Here is a 14,247-nt window from a genome sequence, read left to right as displayed (position 1 = left end):
AGTGCCACGTTTGGGGTTTTCAGAGTGTCAGATGCTGCCCGTTACCCATTGAAACTTCTGGAATACTAACGACCGTTTCAGAGAATGTCTTTTCTGGATCTCTCCAGCGATGTCCCGTCCCATGCAGTGGGGAGGAGGGGAACGGGTTTCTTTGAGAGTTTGCTTGCTTTTAGAAAATTAATGACTCAGTTCAAAGAATATACAGACTTTTTAACATTGTTCTGACAATTTAATGATAGGTATAAACGTACTGTGATGGATCATTTGATATAAACGTAAGGGGAGTAGGAAGACCAGGGCTTGCCAATTTTCCACACACTATATGTATAGCTATGGTTTTTAAATGAAAGCCAGCAAAATATCAGACTGAATTGAATTGATATTGCATATTTCTGGGTTTTGTTGTGTGACAGCCATATTGGACTAACACACTGAAGACGTGTAGAATTAAAGATTATGTGTTTATTCCCTAAAATTGTTTCGTGCTGTCGTTTCAGCATAATCACTGTTAATATGAAGAGATTTTCACGTAATTTGTGTTTTATGGATAGTAATGATCTAAAGGATTAAAAAATAAAAAACGTTAGTCCAAGAGAGTGGAAGTAAACCCTCACATGTAAGGTCAAAAGATTTTTGACATGGTTGCCAAGACAATTCACTGGGGAAGGACAGGCTATTCAGCAAATGCAAAAGAATGAAGTTAGATCCTTAACTTATGCCATATATAACAATCAGCTCAAAATGGATAAAAGAGCTAAATGTAAGACCTAAAACGATAACATTCTTAGAAGAAAACATTGGGGAAAACTTCATGACACTGGATTTGGCAATGATTGCTTGCACGTGACACCAAAGGCAAAGACAAAGGAAAAAATAGACAAATTTTACTTCATCAAATTAAAAACTTTTGTCCATCACAGGACACTATCAAGAGAGTGAAAAGGCAACCTACAGAATGGGAGAAATATTTGCAAACCATATATCTGATAAGGAATTAATATCCAAAATATATATAAAGAGCTACAACTCAATGACAACAGAAAAAAAAAACCCAGTGTACCCTGATGCTTTTGTAAATATGTTCCTATAAAAGGGTTTCATCTTCAGGAAATTCATGGAAAAGACTCTGACAAGTACAGGTTTCTGGTGACTGACTGTACTGCTGAACTGAATGAATAAGCATTTTCAGAACTCTAATGAAAAACTGATGAGCTCATAAAAGTGCTAACAAAAGATCAAGATGAAAAAAAAAATTAATTACATCGGACTGAGTGAACTGATGAGGATGAGTATAATTTTTGTGACTTTCTGTTTGAATTAAAAAAAGAAAAAATCCCACAAGGACTCAGAGGCAAAGAATATACAAATCAATTTTCACTGCAAAGTAAAGGAGCTGTTACAGTGGAGGATTACTGGACTGAATGTCAATATTATGACATAGTATGAGTGTGTTTCATGTTTGGTAATTGCAATCATTGTTGCTTTTGTTGTGGTCATCCAGGTACAATGCTTGGTGTCAGTCTATTTATCTCTTGTAAAAATAAAATACAGTGGGTGTGTGAAAAAAAGAAAAAAAAAAAAAGAAAGTTATGGGATCAACTTCCAGGTCATGCTCTTAAAAGAAAAGGGGATATCTCTCCTTCTCTCTCCCCCTCTGCCTGCTGGTGAGAATGCTGGGCCATGTGGATAAAAACAGAGCAATAAAGTTGAAGGAGGCCTTGAAAAAAAAAAAAAATGAGCAAACATCTTGAATAGACATTTCTGTAAAGAAGCTATACAGAAGGCCAATAAGTACATGAAAAGATACCAATACTTAACATCACTAATCATTAGGGAAATGCAATCAAACCGTAATGGCATACCACTTCACACCCATTAGGATAGCAATGGTATAATAAAAAATATATTTGGTCTCTGTTCCTGCATCCAGGAACAGAGTTCCTAAAACCCTTAGTGTCTCCAGAGTGATAATAGTGTCTTCTGTATGCTAACTGTTGGGGAGGGAGGGTGGTAGACTAGATAGCTTAAGGATGGGAGCTAGTTTCCAGAAAGACCAAGCCTTGATCAGAGGATTGAAACTTTTAGCCCCACTCCTGACCTCTTAGGTGAGAGGGGCTGGAGACTGAGTTTAAATTGTTGCCGAAATCTCGGCTTCTCTGTGTACCGATGCCGAACAGAAATACGGAGACAGAGGTTTTGGAGGAAGAGAGAGTTGGCTTTATTTTTCTGCCAGGCAGAAGGGAAGACACAGCAGGCTAGAGCCTCAAGAACTGTGCCCCGCACCTTAGGGAATTGGAGAAGATTTTTGTATGTGGGGCTGGCAGTCCAGGGTATATGATAAGGATCAAAGTAGTGAAGGTCTTGCTTTCTTCTTCTTCCTGCGTTACTTCAGAACAGTTGCAGCGGCTTCAGGCAGCCGGGTAATTGACAATTGGGTCCGTTTGTCTCTGGGTTATAAAGGCCTGCGACCTTTTTTTCTGAAATGCAAATGCTACAAGGGGTGATTTGCTACAAGGGAGTGCAGGATGTAATTCACATAGTGTTAAAGAGTAATAAGTTAGTTTTGTGAAGTACAAATCTAGTTACAGACACTACAGGTTAGTAACAGTTAAAAAAACCAACAAACCTAGGAGTGATTAACTCTTTCAGGCCAGGGTATGTTTCTTCTCTAACCTGTTCACTGTTCCCTTTATTTTCCTTGTTCTCAGGGGAGGGAAAACTTCATTTCTATTTTTGCTGCAACAAAATCACTAATGGCCAGTGATTTAATCAACCGTGCCTAAGTAATGAAACCTCCATTAAAACCCCTAAAGAATGGGGTTCCAGATTAAAGACTTGAATGTAAGACCTGAAACCATTAAATTCATAGAAGAAAACATAAACAGTGCACTCTTTGACATCAGTCTTAGCTATATTTTTCTAGATGGTCTCCTTAGGCAAGGGAAACAAAAGCAAAAATAAACAAATGGGACTACATCAAACTAAAAAGTTCTGCACAGCAAAGGAAACCATCAACAAAATGAAAAGACAACCTATCAAATGGGAAAAAAATATTTGCAAATGATATATCTAATAAGGGGTTAATATCCAAAATATATAAAGAACTCACACAACTCAACAACAAAAAAACCCGAACCACCCAATTAAAAAATGGACAAAGGAGCTAAATAGAAAAATTTCCAAAGAAGACATACAGACAGCTAACAGGCACATGATTAATTATTAGGGAAATGCAAATCAAAACCACAATGAGATATCACCTCACACCTGTTAGAATGTCTATTATCAAAAATGCAAGAAATGGGGACTTCCCTTGTGGCGCAGTGGTTAAGAATACGCCTGCCAGTGCAGGGGACACAGGTTTGAGCCCTGGTCCGGGAAGATCCCACATGCTACAGAGCAACTAAGCGCGTGCACCACAACTACAGAGCCTGCGCGTCTGGAGCCTGTGCTCCGCAACAAGAGAAGCCCGCACACCTCAACGAAGAGTAGCCCCCACTCGCCACAACTAGAGAAAGACCGTACGCAGCAATGAAGACCCAACGCAGGCAAAAACAAAACAAAACAAAACAAAACAAAACAAAATGCAAGAAATGGAATTCCCTGGCGGTCCAGTGGTTAGGACTCCCTGCTTCCACTGCAGGGGACACAGGTTTGATCCCTGGTCAGGGAACTAAGATCCTGCATACTGCCATGACACAGCCAAATAAATAAATAAGATGTTGAATCAAAATCTGTGGACAAGAGCAACCTGAACTGAATAATTACAATTGACTAAATAAAAGAGGGTTTTTATCCTTTACTTTGAAAAAAAAATGGCAAGAAATAACAAGCATTGGTGAGGATGTAGAGAAAAGGGAACCCTTATACATTGTTGGTGGAAATATAAATTGGTGCAGCCTCTGTGGGAAACAGTATGGTGATCCCTCAAAAAAACTAGGAATAGAACTACCATATGATTCAGCTATTCCACTTCTGGGTATTTATCGAAAGAATACAAAAACACAAATTCAAAAAGGTATATGAACCCCTACGTCCATCGTGGCATTATTTACAATAGCCAAGATATGGAAACAACCTAAGTGCCCATCAATGGATGAATGGATAAAGAAGATGTTACATATATATTTATATATATATATATATATATATATATATATATATATATATATATATATATATATATATACACACACACACACACACACAATGGGATACTACTCATAAAAAAGATGAAATCTTGCCGTTTTTGACAACATGGATGGACCTATGCTAAGTAAAGTAAGTCAGACAGAGAAATATAAATACTGTATGATTGCATTCATATGTAGAATATAAAAAACAAAGTAAATGAACAAACCAAAAGAAACAAATACATATATCCAGAGAACAGAATAGTGGTTATCAGAGGAGAAAGGGCTGGGGGACGGTGAAATGAGTAAAGGGGATCAACTATATGGTGATGGAGAGAAAATAAATTTTTGGTGGTGAGCATGATGTAGGGTATATAGAATTAGAAATATAATGTTGTACACATGAAACTTATATAATGTTGTAAACCAATGTTACATCAACAAAAAATATTTTAAAAAGTGATTTAATCAATACTAAAGGATAATACAGTCATAGCTAAACTAGATAATAAGAAATCTATAGGTGATAATTGTTGAAGCTGGGTGATGAGTCCATGAAGGTTTATTTTACTATTCTATTTTTGTATAGAAATTTTCTATAATCCAAAATAAAAAAAGAGAAACCTCTCCCCAAAAAGATGTGGGAATAATGGAATATTACTCAGCCATGGAAAAATAGGATTCTATGAGAAAAATCAAGGAACTGTCCGAAAAGCCTTATCAAATTCGCTGTCTCAGCTTCCCCTCATGGTCTTATATAGGCTAATAAAAACATTAAATTAGTTAACAAGAAAATGGGGAAAGGCAGAGGGAAGATTCAAGGGACTCTCTCAGTAAGGTGGAAATCTTTAGGTGGTTAATAAGAAATGGGATGAACGAAGTGTACATTGATAGGGTTGAGAAAAGGAGCTTGGGTGGACCAAATGGACCCCCTGTTGGTTTTGCAATATTAAAATGCACCAAACGGGCTTCCCTGGTGGTGCAGTGGTGAAGAATCCGCCTGCCAATGCAGGGGACACGGGTTCCAGCCCTGGTCCGGGAAGATCCCACATGCCGCGGAGCAACTAAGCCCGTGTGCCACAACTACTGAGCCTGCGCGTCTGGAGCTTGTGCTCCGCAACAAGAGAGGCCGCGAGAGTGAGAGGCCCGCGCACCGCGATGAAGAGTGGCCCCCACTTGCCACAACTAGAGAAAGCCCGCGCACAGCAACAAAGACCCAACGCAGCCAAAAATAAAAATAAATAAATAAACTTAAAAATAATAAAATAAAATGCACCAAACAAGTCTGCTCTATTTACCCCAGTTTGGAAGAATTTTTTAAAAGCTGGAAAGCAAAGAATACAATGAGAAACCTGACCTGGCATGACCTGGGGCAATAGTCAGGCATACAAATCAAGATGAAGTTTGACTAAACGGGGCCCCTTGACTGAGGACCCAAAATCTAACGCACAGGAGGAGGTAAAATGGGTCTGGGGATGAGGAAGTCTCTGAGATATCTTGACACAGGAGCCTCATGCACTGTGGCACCAACACCACTTGGTGAAGCCCTAACATGGGCTGCAATTAGATTGAGAGAACACTGTATAGAAACGGAAGAGTTGATATCTTTTTCTTTATATCTTATTGACTTAGAAGTACTTATATATTAAAGGTATTGACCTTATGTCTGTCAAATATTGAAAGTGTTTTTTTTTCCCAGATGGCTTTTAAATTTTACACGCATTTAAGGTAAATTACTTTTAATGCAGAAGCCTTAGAATTTTGTATTTAAAGCTTTTATTCATGCCCTTAATCTTTCTAATGTATCGTGTTTAGGAAGACTTCCCTGTCTTATGATTAGTAACAATTATTCTTAAATTAGCAGGGGACATGGGTTCTAGCCCTGGTCCGGGAAGATCCCACATGCTGTGGAGCAACTAAGCCCGTGAGCCACAACTACTGAGCCTGCGCTCTAGAGCCCATGAGCCACAACTACTGAGCCTGTGCTCTAGAGCCCGTGAGCCACAACTACTGAGCCTGTGCTCTAGAGCCCGTGAGCCACAACTACTAAGCCCTCGAGCCACAACTACTGAAGCCCACGCGCCTAGAGCCCGTGCTCTGCAGCAAGAGAAGCCACTGCAATGAGAAGCCTGCGCACCGCAACTAAGAGTAGCCCCTGCTTGCCACAACTAGAGAAAGCCTGCGCGCGGCAACGGAGACCCAAAGCAGCCAAAAATAAATAAATAAAATTAAAAAAAAAAAAGAGGCAATTACTAACTAAGACTAATGCCATTTGCGGAATGGAACCCTAACAGAGATCATTTACCAAAAGTCTAAACACCGGATCCATACAAACAATAGAATTGCTTTAAAAATTTTTTTAATGGTAATTTGTTTCTTTCTTCACCAAAAGGAACTAGTACTCCTTAGAGAAAAGGCTGATTTTGAAAGCTGGAGCAAGAGAAAATACAAGATGAGCCTGAAATATTTATTTGGTGTCGGAAAATAAAGATGGACTCAAAAAATGAGGTAAACGTGTCAACCTGACATAGGAGTCAGGTGGAAAGGGCTGATACTGACCAAATCTGAGGCAAAATGTCAAAATAAATAACAATAGTAATAAATTATGTCCCATTGAATAAAATAAGAATCTTTGAGTCCATAGTGATACAAATGAGTGGATGAATAAATAAATGGGGTAAAAGAAAGCTCTTCCTTACAGTTGAATACCAACTAATAAATGTAGAAGGAATCACAAAATTAGAAAATCCCTTTTGGCAACTCTCATCATCATCATCATAATTGATACAGGCAACAGGTACTAAAACTAAAGGGTAAAGTTTGAGTAACAGCTTATTTATGTAGTGTCCAAGTATTTCCACCAAAGATATTTATGAATGACAGGAGGAAAAGTAACTTTACAAACACCACCTTTATCAAATAATGAAATAATGAAAGTTAACATCACCAGTAAAGAGGCAAATCAACATCAGATGCCTCCTGGTATGAAGCTCTGAGAAGACAACATCAGTTCAGCCATATTCTTGCTAAAAGTGAATTTTCTCATGAGGAATCACCAAAGTCAAATTGAAAAACATTTTATAAACTAACTGACCTGTACTCTTTATAAATGTCAATGGCATGAAACACAAAGGCTGAGAAAATGTTCTAGATTAAAGAAAACCAGGGGACTTCCCTGGTGGGCAGTTAAGAATCAGCCTGCCAATGCAGGGGACATAGGTTCGATCCCTGGTCTGGGAAAATCCCACATGCCGCGGAGCAACTAAGCCTGTGCGCTACAACTGAGCCTGCGCTCTACAGCCCACGAGCCACAACTACTGAGCCCACACGCCACAACTACTGAAGCCCGCACACCTAGAGCCCGTGCTCCACAACGAGAGAAGCCACTGCAATGAGAAGCCCGCACACCACAACGAAGAGTAGCCCCCGCTCGCAGCAACTAGAGAAAGCCCACACGCAGCAACGAAGACCCAATGCAGCCATAAATAAATTTATAAAAAATAAAAAAATAAAGAAAACCAAAGAAACAGGTAACCAAATGCTGCAAGGAATAACCCAAAATGACAGGGACAAATTGGTTCAATTGGTGAAAAGAATTTTACCAGATTTTATTCTGCCTTCTCTATAATTAACATATGATAACTCAGGAAAACCTGAGTAATAGAACAACTCTGAAATCTCCACTTCAAGAACTATTTTTAAAACTTACGAATAGATTTCCTCCAGTTACCCAAGTTGCTTAGCTTTGAATACGTTTGAATAATAGTTTGTAAATTTTCTGGCCTGAAATTTTCAGACTGAAACTTTCCCTGCCATGTTCGAAATTTTGCTTAAAAAAAAAAAGCATGGATTTTATTTTTCCAATCTGGGGATTCCTTTAATACATTCTATTAATTAAAAAAAAACACCTCATTTTACAGGTGAAATACTTAAAGAACTATACAAGATACTTTCATGAATCAGAGATGTCATTATCCATGTCATTCTGAGTCCCCAAACTCAGAAGATAAGGTGAGATAATCTATTATAAACTCCAAATAGTTTAAAATTTCTAGGAAGCATAATCTCCCTTCAGCCCAAGTTTTACCCCAACATAATGATAATACAATCTTTACCTCAAAATCCCCATAAAGTCCCACCATATGAAATTCTTATAGGAAGGCTCATAAAGCTTGGCATGACTCCTACTATGATTGATTCCTCCTACAACATTCCAATCTTACCAAGTATTTTCAGAGTATCATTTCCACAGTAGATGTCCAACAGGTACAAGATATGTTTCCAAAAAGAACATTATCAGACATACCCTTCCTTGATGTACCACCAGGAGACAAAAGAAAACACACTAAGAGAAGTCAGCCTTAGAACATACTAGAAAAGAACATTTTAGATCCTAATTATGTTTCCGAGCACCAATGCATACTCTTGTGGGAATATGCTTCCCAGCTGTATTAGTTTGCTAGGGCTACCATAACAAAATACCACAGACTGTGGGGCTTAAACAACAGAAATTATTTCCGGTTCTGGAGGCTAGCAGTCCAAGATCAAGGTACCAGCAGGATTTTTTTTTTTCTGAGGTCTCTATCCTTAGCTTCCAGGTGGAGGCCTTCTTGCTGTGTCTTCTCATGGTCCTTTTTCAGTGCACAAACATCTATCGAGTATCCAAACTTCCTCTTCTTTTTTTAAAAAAAATTTTTTTAAAATTTATTTATTTATTATTTATTTATTTTTGGCTGTGTTGGGTCTTCATTGCTGAGCACGGGCTTTCTCTAGTTGCAGCGAGTGGGGGCTACTCTTCATTGCAGTGCGCGGGCTTCTCATTGTGGTGGCTTCTCTTGTTGCGGAGCATGGGCTCTAGGCCCGTGGGTTTCAGTAGTTGTGGCGCGTGGGCTCAGCAGTTGTGGCTTGTGGGCTCTAGAGCGTGGGCTCTAGAGCACAGGCTCAGTAGTTGTGGCACACGGGCTTAGTTGCTCCGCAGCATGTGGGATCTTCCCAGACTAGGGCTCGAACCCGTGTCCCTTAGCATTGGCAGGCGGATTCTTAATCACTGCACCACCAGGGAAGTCCAAACTTTCTCTTCTTGTAAGGACATCAGTCATTTAGATTAGGGCCCACCCTAATGAACTCATTTTAACTTAATTATCTCTTTAAAGACCCTACCTCCAAATAAGGTCACAGTTTGAGGTACTGTTCTTTAGGGCTTCAACATAAGCATTTGGGGGTACACAATTCACTCCATACCACCAGCCTGATGCAGTTAGAGCCCCAGATATCTAGTTCACTGGAAATCTGATCCTGACGCTCATTAAATGGTCTCTATAAACAGATGACTTCCAAAAGTAGAAAGCTTTCCCCTGTAAAAAATTAGTAAACAGAAACCTCAATTAAATAAAGTTGGGAGACCAGAAGGGGGAGCTCTCACACCCTGTGACGGCAGCAGAACTCAGCAAGAAGAAAGACCATTCTTTCCTGGCAAGGACTCAGCAAATGAAAAGCCACGGATGCTTTGTTTACTATCGTCCTCCCAATTTCCATTTCCTCTCTATAAAAGTGTGCTCCTTCCCTTGTTGTTTTGGAACTTGCATGTGGCTTGCCATGGCTGCAGACCCCCGAATTGTATTTCTCTGCCGATCCCAAATAAACCCATCTTTGCTGGAGAAATACCTGGCAGTCTATTTGTTTCAGGTCTACATGCCAAACATTTTATGTATCAAGAAGATGGCATCGGATATTGTTAAAGATAAACAAAGTTGGATATTAGTTAAAGTGGTAAAAAAAGATTTTATTTAGTAACTACTACCATAGGAGAAAGAGCTGAGCTCCACTCCAATTTGTGCAGAGGTGACTGGGCATTTTCAAGGAAGAATGAGGGAATAGGAAGGGGGAGTGAGTGGAGGCTTAAGCAGAGGCAGGGAGGTGAAAAATTACCAGAAAAGAGTAAGAGGGTTGGTCAATGTAAATATGATTAGACCTAAACCGTCTGTGCCTGCTAATTGGCATTTCTTCTAGGCTTCTACCCTTCCAAAGAGACTAGGAGACAGAGACCCTGTCCCACCCGATGATTACATTTCAAAGGAATGGTTTTCAGGTCCTTGAGAAAGACACTCTTGGATTGTAGGAAATACAAATACATCTAAAGGGACAAAGGAAGGATTTATAATTGTAAGCCCTTTTTAGTAAATGTTCTAAGAAAGGGAAGTCAGGGGCCTATCATACGGTATTGGCTGGAACAAACAGCAAATTCTTTTGGCAGTCTTCAGCTTTTCAAGACAGAAGTTCAAGGGGCGGCAGGGTCATCCCAGGGACATGACCTTAATCTGCTAGAAGCCATTTAGTTTGGTCAAGTCTCTTAGTGCATGGGTTTGGATGGAGTCTTTTGTGCCAAGAGTTTTTGCAGTTCTCAGTATAAACATCTTTCTCCCACAACCTTTGGATCAAGATCTATGATCTGACGATGGACTTTAAAATCCCTAAATATGATTTTCAAACAATCAAAGTGACTGCAAATCTTTCTAAGGATTGGACTTTCCAACCATTGGACTTTGCAACTATTGGATTAACTGACCCTGGAACCCTCTGGAATATTATCAGCTGCAACATATCTACATGGTCAAGTGTGCTCTAGGCCTCCAATAATTAGCTGCTATTACTATCATCTTCCAGAGCCTTAAAGAAACCCAAGAGACATCAAGAATAGAAAAAGACAAGGGACTAATAATGGAAGCTGTTATCTATTTTCTCACCAAGTCATATAGAAACCATTATGTGATTTATTTAATACAATTCAGGGCATTTGTCCTCCACAATCAGACCAACAAAATTCAGACAGCAACTGATACTTTAAGCTGTACATTTTTGTCTCCTGAATGAGAGAATCCCTGGGAGAGTTCTTCCTGTGATTTACCTCATCAAAATGCAACTTGTAATTTAGACATGATGCTGGTGAACAAGATTTACTGTTTCAGCAGCCAAGGTTTCTCTTAGCTCCAGGAAGCTACCTTGTCCAAGGACCTGCCCTTTCTAGCGTGGCTGACATCTAACTGATCGTGCAGGGGTACAAAGGCCTGGCCATTTTGGCCCAATGAGGGACAACTCTTGTGGGTCATATGTGCCCCAGAGCTTCCTATGGATTTGGTTTGGCTGAGGCTTTGCCAGGCTTGCATGACGGTTGGATTTCGCTTTCTGCCTAATCCTATTCCCCCACACCACTCCCCAGCCTCCCAGGTGTTGGTGTTACTGAACCAAACTTGAGTCCCCTTACCTGACATGCAGTAAAGTTAATCTACTGACACTGGCTTATGGTGAAAGGAAGGTGCAGCATTTTTTGCAGGGCACCGAGCAGGGATAATGGAAAGCCAGTGTTCAAAAGACCCAAGCTCCCCAATGGCTTTTAGGAAAGATTTTTTTTTAATTTATTTGTTTATTTTTGACTGTGTTGGGTCTTAGTTGCGGCACGTGGGATCTTTCCTTGTGGAGTGCAGGCTTCTCTCTAGTTGTGGCGTGAGGGCTCAGTAGTTGCGGTGCACGGGCTTAGTTGCCCTGTGGCACGTGGGATCTTAGTTCCCCTACGAGGGATCGAACCCGCGTCCCCTGCATTGGAAGGCGGATTCTTAACCACTGGACCACCAGGGAAGTCCCAGGAAAGGATTTTTAAAGGAAACAATTTTTAAAGGATTTTTAGGGGTGAGGGTCACAGGGTATCTGATCAGCTTGTGGGCATTCTTCTGATTAATTTGTGGTGAAGTAACAGGGTGATGTTTTGGGAATCTTAACCATTAGTCTTCTGCTTTCAACCGGTCTGTGGTCTACGTGCTTGTGGTCAGCTTGTCGTCACCATCCTCCACAGGGTGGGGGGTCTTAGTTTCTGCAGAACAACTCAAAGATATGCCTCAGATTATTATCTCTGTCCCTTCAGGAGGGACTAGGAGTCCTGTGACTCTGCTTTATGACTGAACTGTTGTTTCTTGACTGCTTTTCCTTTGTTTCTGTATTTCCTTGCTTCTCTAATTATTAACTGCTTGAGAGCAGTCTTTGGAACTTGGGGAAGTCCTAGGAGGCTAAAAGTTTTCTACAAACAAGAAGTGGGGCACATGGAGGGGCTTTTGTACCCAAGAAGGCCCTGCAGGGTCCTGCTCGGTTTCGTTGGTCCCTAATAAATGCCTTACAGGCAAAATTCCATCTCAGCCGTGGCTTTCAAAGAACACAACATGCACCAGTGGTCAGTTGTACTTTCCAAATATTCAAAATAAACCCATCAGTTGCTCATATTTTATTAAGATGATAAATTACCAGGGGAGGTCTAAGACGCTGCATGTCACTGGTTTGTGCAAGGATGTTTGACCTGACTACAAGTTCTTGAACAAAAATCTGTGATACATAATTTAACCCTGACTATGATCCAAATTGGCTAGTCCTAGGCTGGCTAAAGAATTGGATATAAAAATAGGTTCAGAATATTTCTTATGATATTGATGATTGTCACTGCACTTTTTGCCTTTCTTCATTGTCTGACATTCAGGCACTTAATGTTGCTATGAAGTCGTTATCCCAAGGCAATTCCAACTAAAAATACTGTGTCAAAAAAGCAGCCCTGGGACTTCCCTGGTGGTCCAGTGGTTAAGAATCTGCCTTCCAATGCAGGGGACGTGGGTTATATCCCTGGTCGGGGAACTAAGATCTCACATGCCGCGGGGCAACTAAGCCCGCGCACCGCAACTACTGAGCACGTGAGCCACAACTAGAACCTGTGTGCCGCAACTACAGAGCCCACACACTCTGGAGTCCGCTTGCCACAGCTACTGAGCCTGCGCCACAACGAAGAGCCCGCGCACCGTGAAGAAGATCCCACGGGCCGCAACTAAGACTGACGCAGCCAAAAATAAAATAAGTAAATAAATATTAAAAAAAAAAAAAAAAAGCAGCCCTTATGGACAACTTGGTTCCTTTAGGAGCCGACATTGACCAAAAGGGTGGAACTGAGAATTTCTGGTGAGGAAAGGGGTATAATCCTGGTTTAACAAAGATAGAGGTGCCAACAGAAGAACAAAGGCAGACATTACACACTACAGATAAAAGCTCTCATGACTTTTCAGAGCAATCGTTCTCCAAACGTGATTCCTGGAGTAGCAGCATCTGGGAAGCTGTTAGATATGCAAATTCTCCAGCCCCACCCCAAATCTAAGAAATCAGAAATTCAGGTGGTGGAGCACAGCACACAGTGTCTCAACAGCCTCTCCAAGCGCCTGCCCTAACATTTGAGAGCTGCTATTCAAGACAATCTGCAAGTAACTGAAATTGTTTTCCCTCAGGACTCAGTCAGCATGCCCCAGAGTGGACTCCTAGACAGGCCCTCAAGGATGCTTTCCAGTCAATCAGATGACTTAAGTAAAAAAAATAGGCCCACTATTCTTAGACTATCTTTTTTCCTCCCATCTTGTCTCCTCCTTTATATATTCTTTTTTTTTTTTTTTTTTAAGATTTATTGATTGATTGATTGCTATGTTGGGTCCTCGTTTCTGTGCTAGGGCTTTCTCTAGTTGCGGCAAGCGGGGGCCACTCTTCATCGCGGTGCGCGGGCCTCTCACTATTGCGGCCTCTCTTGTTGTGGAGCACAGACTCCAGACGCGCAAGCTCAGTAGTTGTGGCTCACGGGCCTAGTTGCTCCGCGGCATGTGGGATCTTCCCAGACCAGGGCTTGAACCCGTGTCCCCTGCATCAGCAGGCAGATTCTTAACCTCTGCGCCACCAGGGAAGCCCTATATATTCTCTTTTTACCTTTGTTTAATTGTAACCAAGAGTAAACTCCTAATATGCTACCTAAGTGGAAGGTCTCTGAATTAGTCCCAAGAAAAGCCAGTTATTTCTTAATTATTCTGAAAGTACCATTTTGTGTCTGAGAGAGCTAAACTGGGATTGCCAGGCTGATGATATAATCTGGACCAGCATGCAAACTCCCAGTGGTGAGTTTAGTGTAATTGACACCTGGAGCAAGTATGTTGTTTTTTGTAACATTCCTTCCTCTATACAACAAAATTATTTTCACTAATAATCACAAAATGAGGTAAATAATGATAAAGTCCAGAAAACAATTGCAAACGTTGAAACTTTTAAAAAA

The sequence above is a fragment of the Balaenoptera musculus genome, chromosome 5 (genome assembly GCF_009873245.2).
Source record: "Balaenoptera musculus isolate JJ_BM4_2016_0621 chromosome 5, mBalMus1.pri.v3, whole genome shotgun sequence".
Taxonomy (NCBI): Eukaryota; Metazoa; Chordata; class Mammalia; order Artiodactyla; family Balaenopteridae; genus Balaenoptera; species Balaenoptera musculus.
This window is presented reverse-complemented; position numbering follows the sequence as displayed.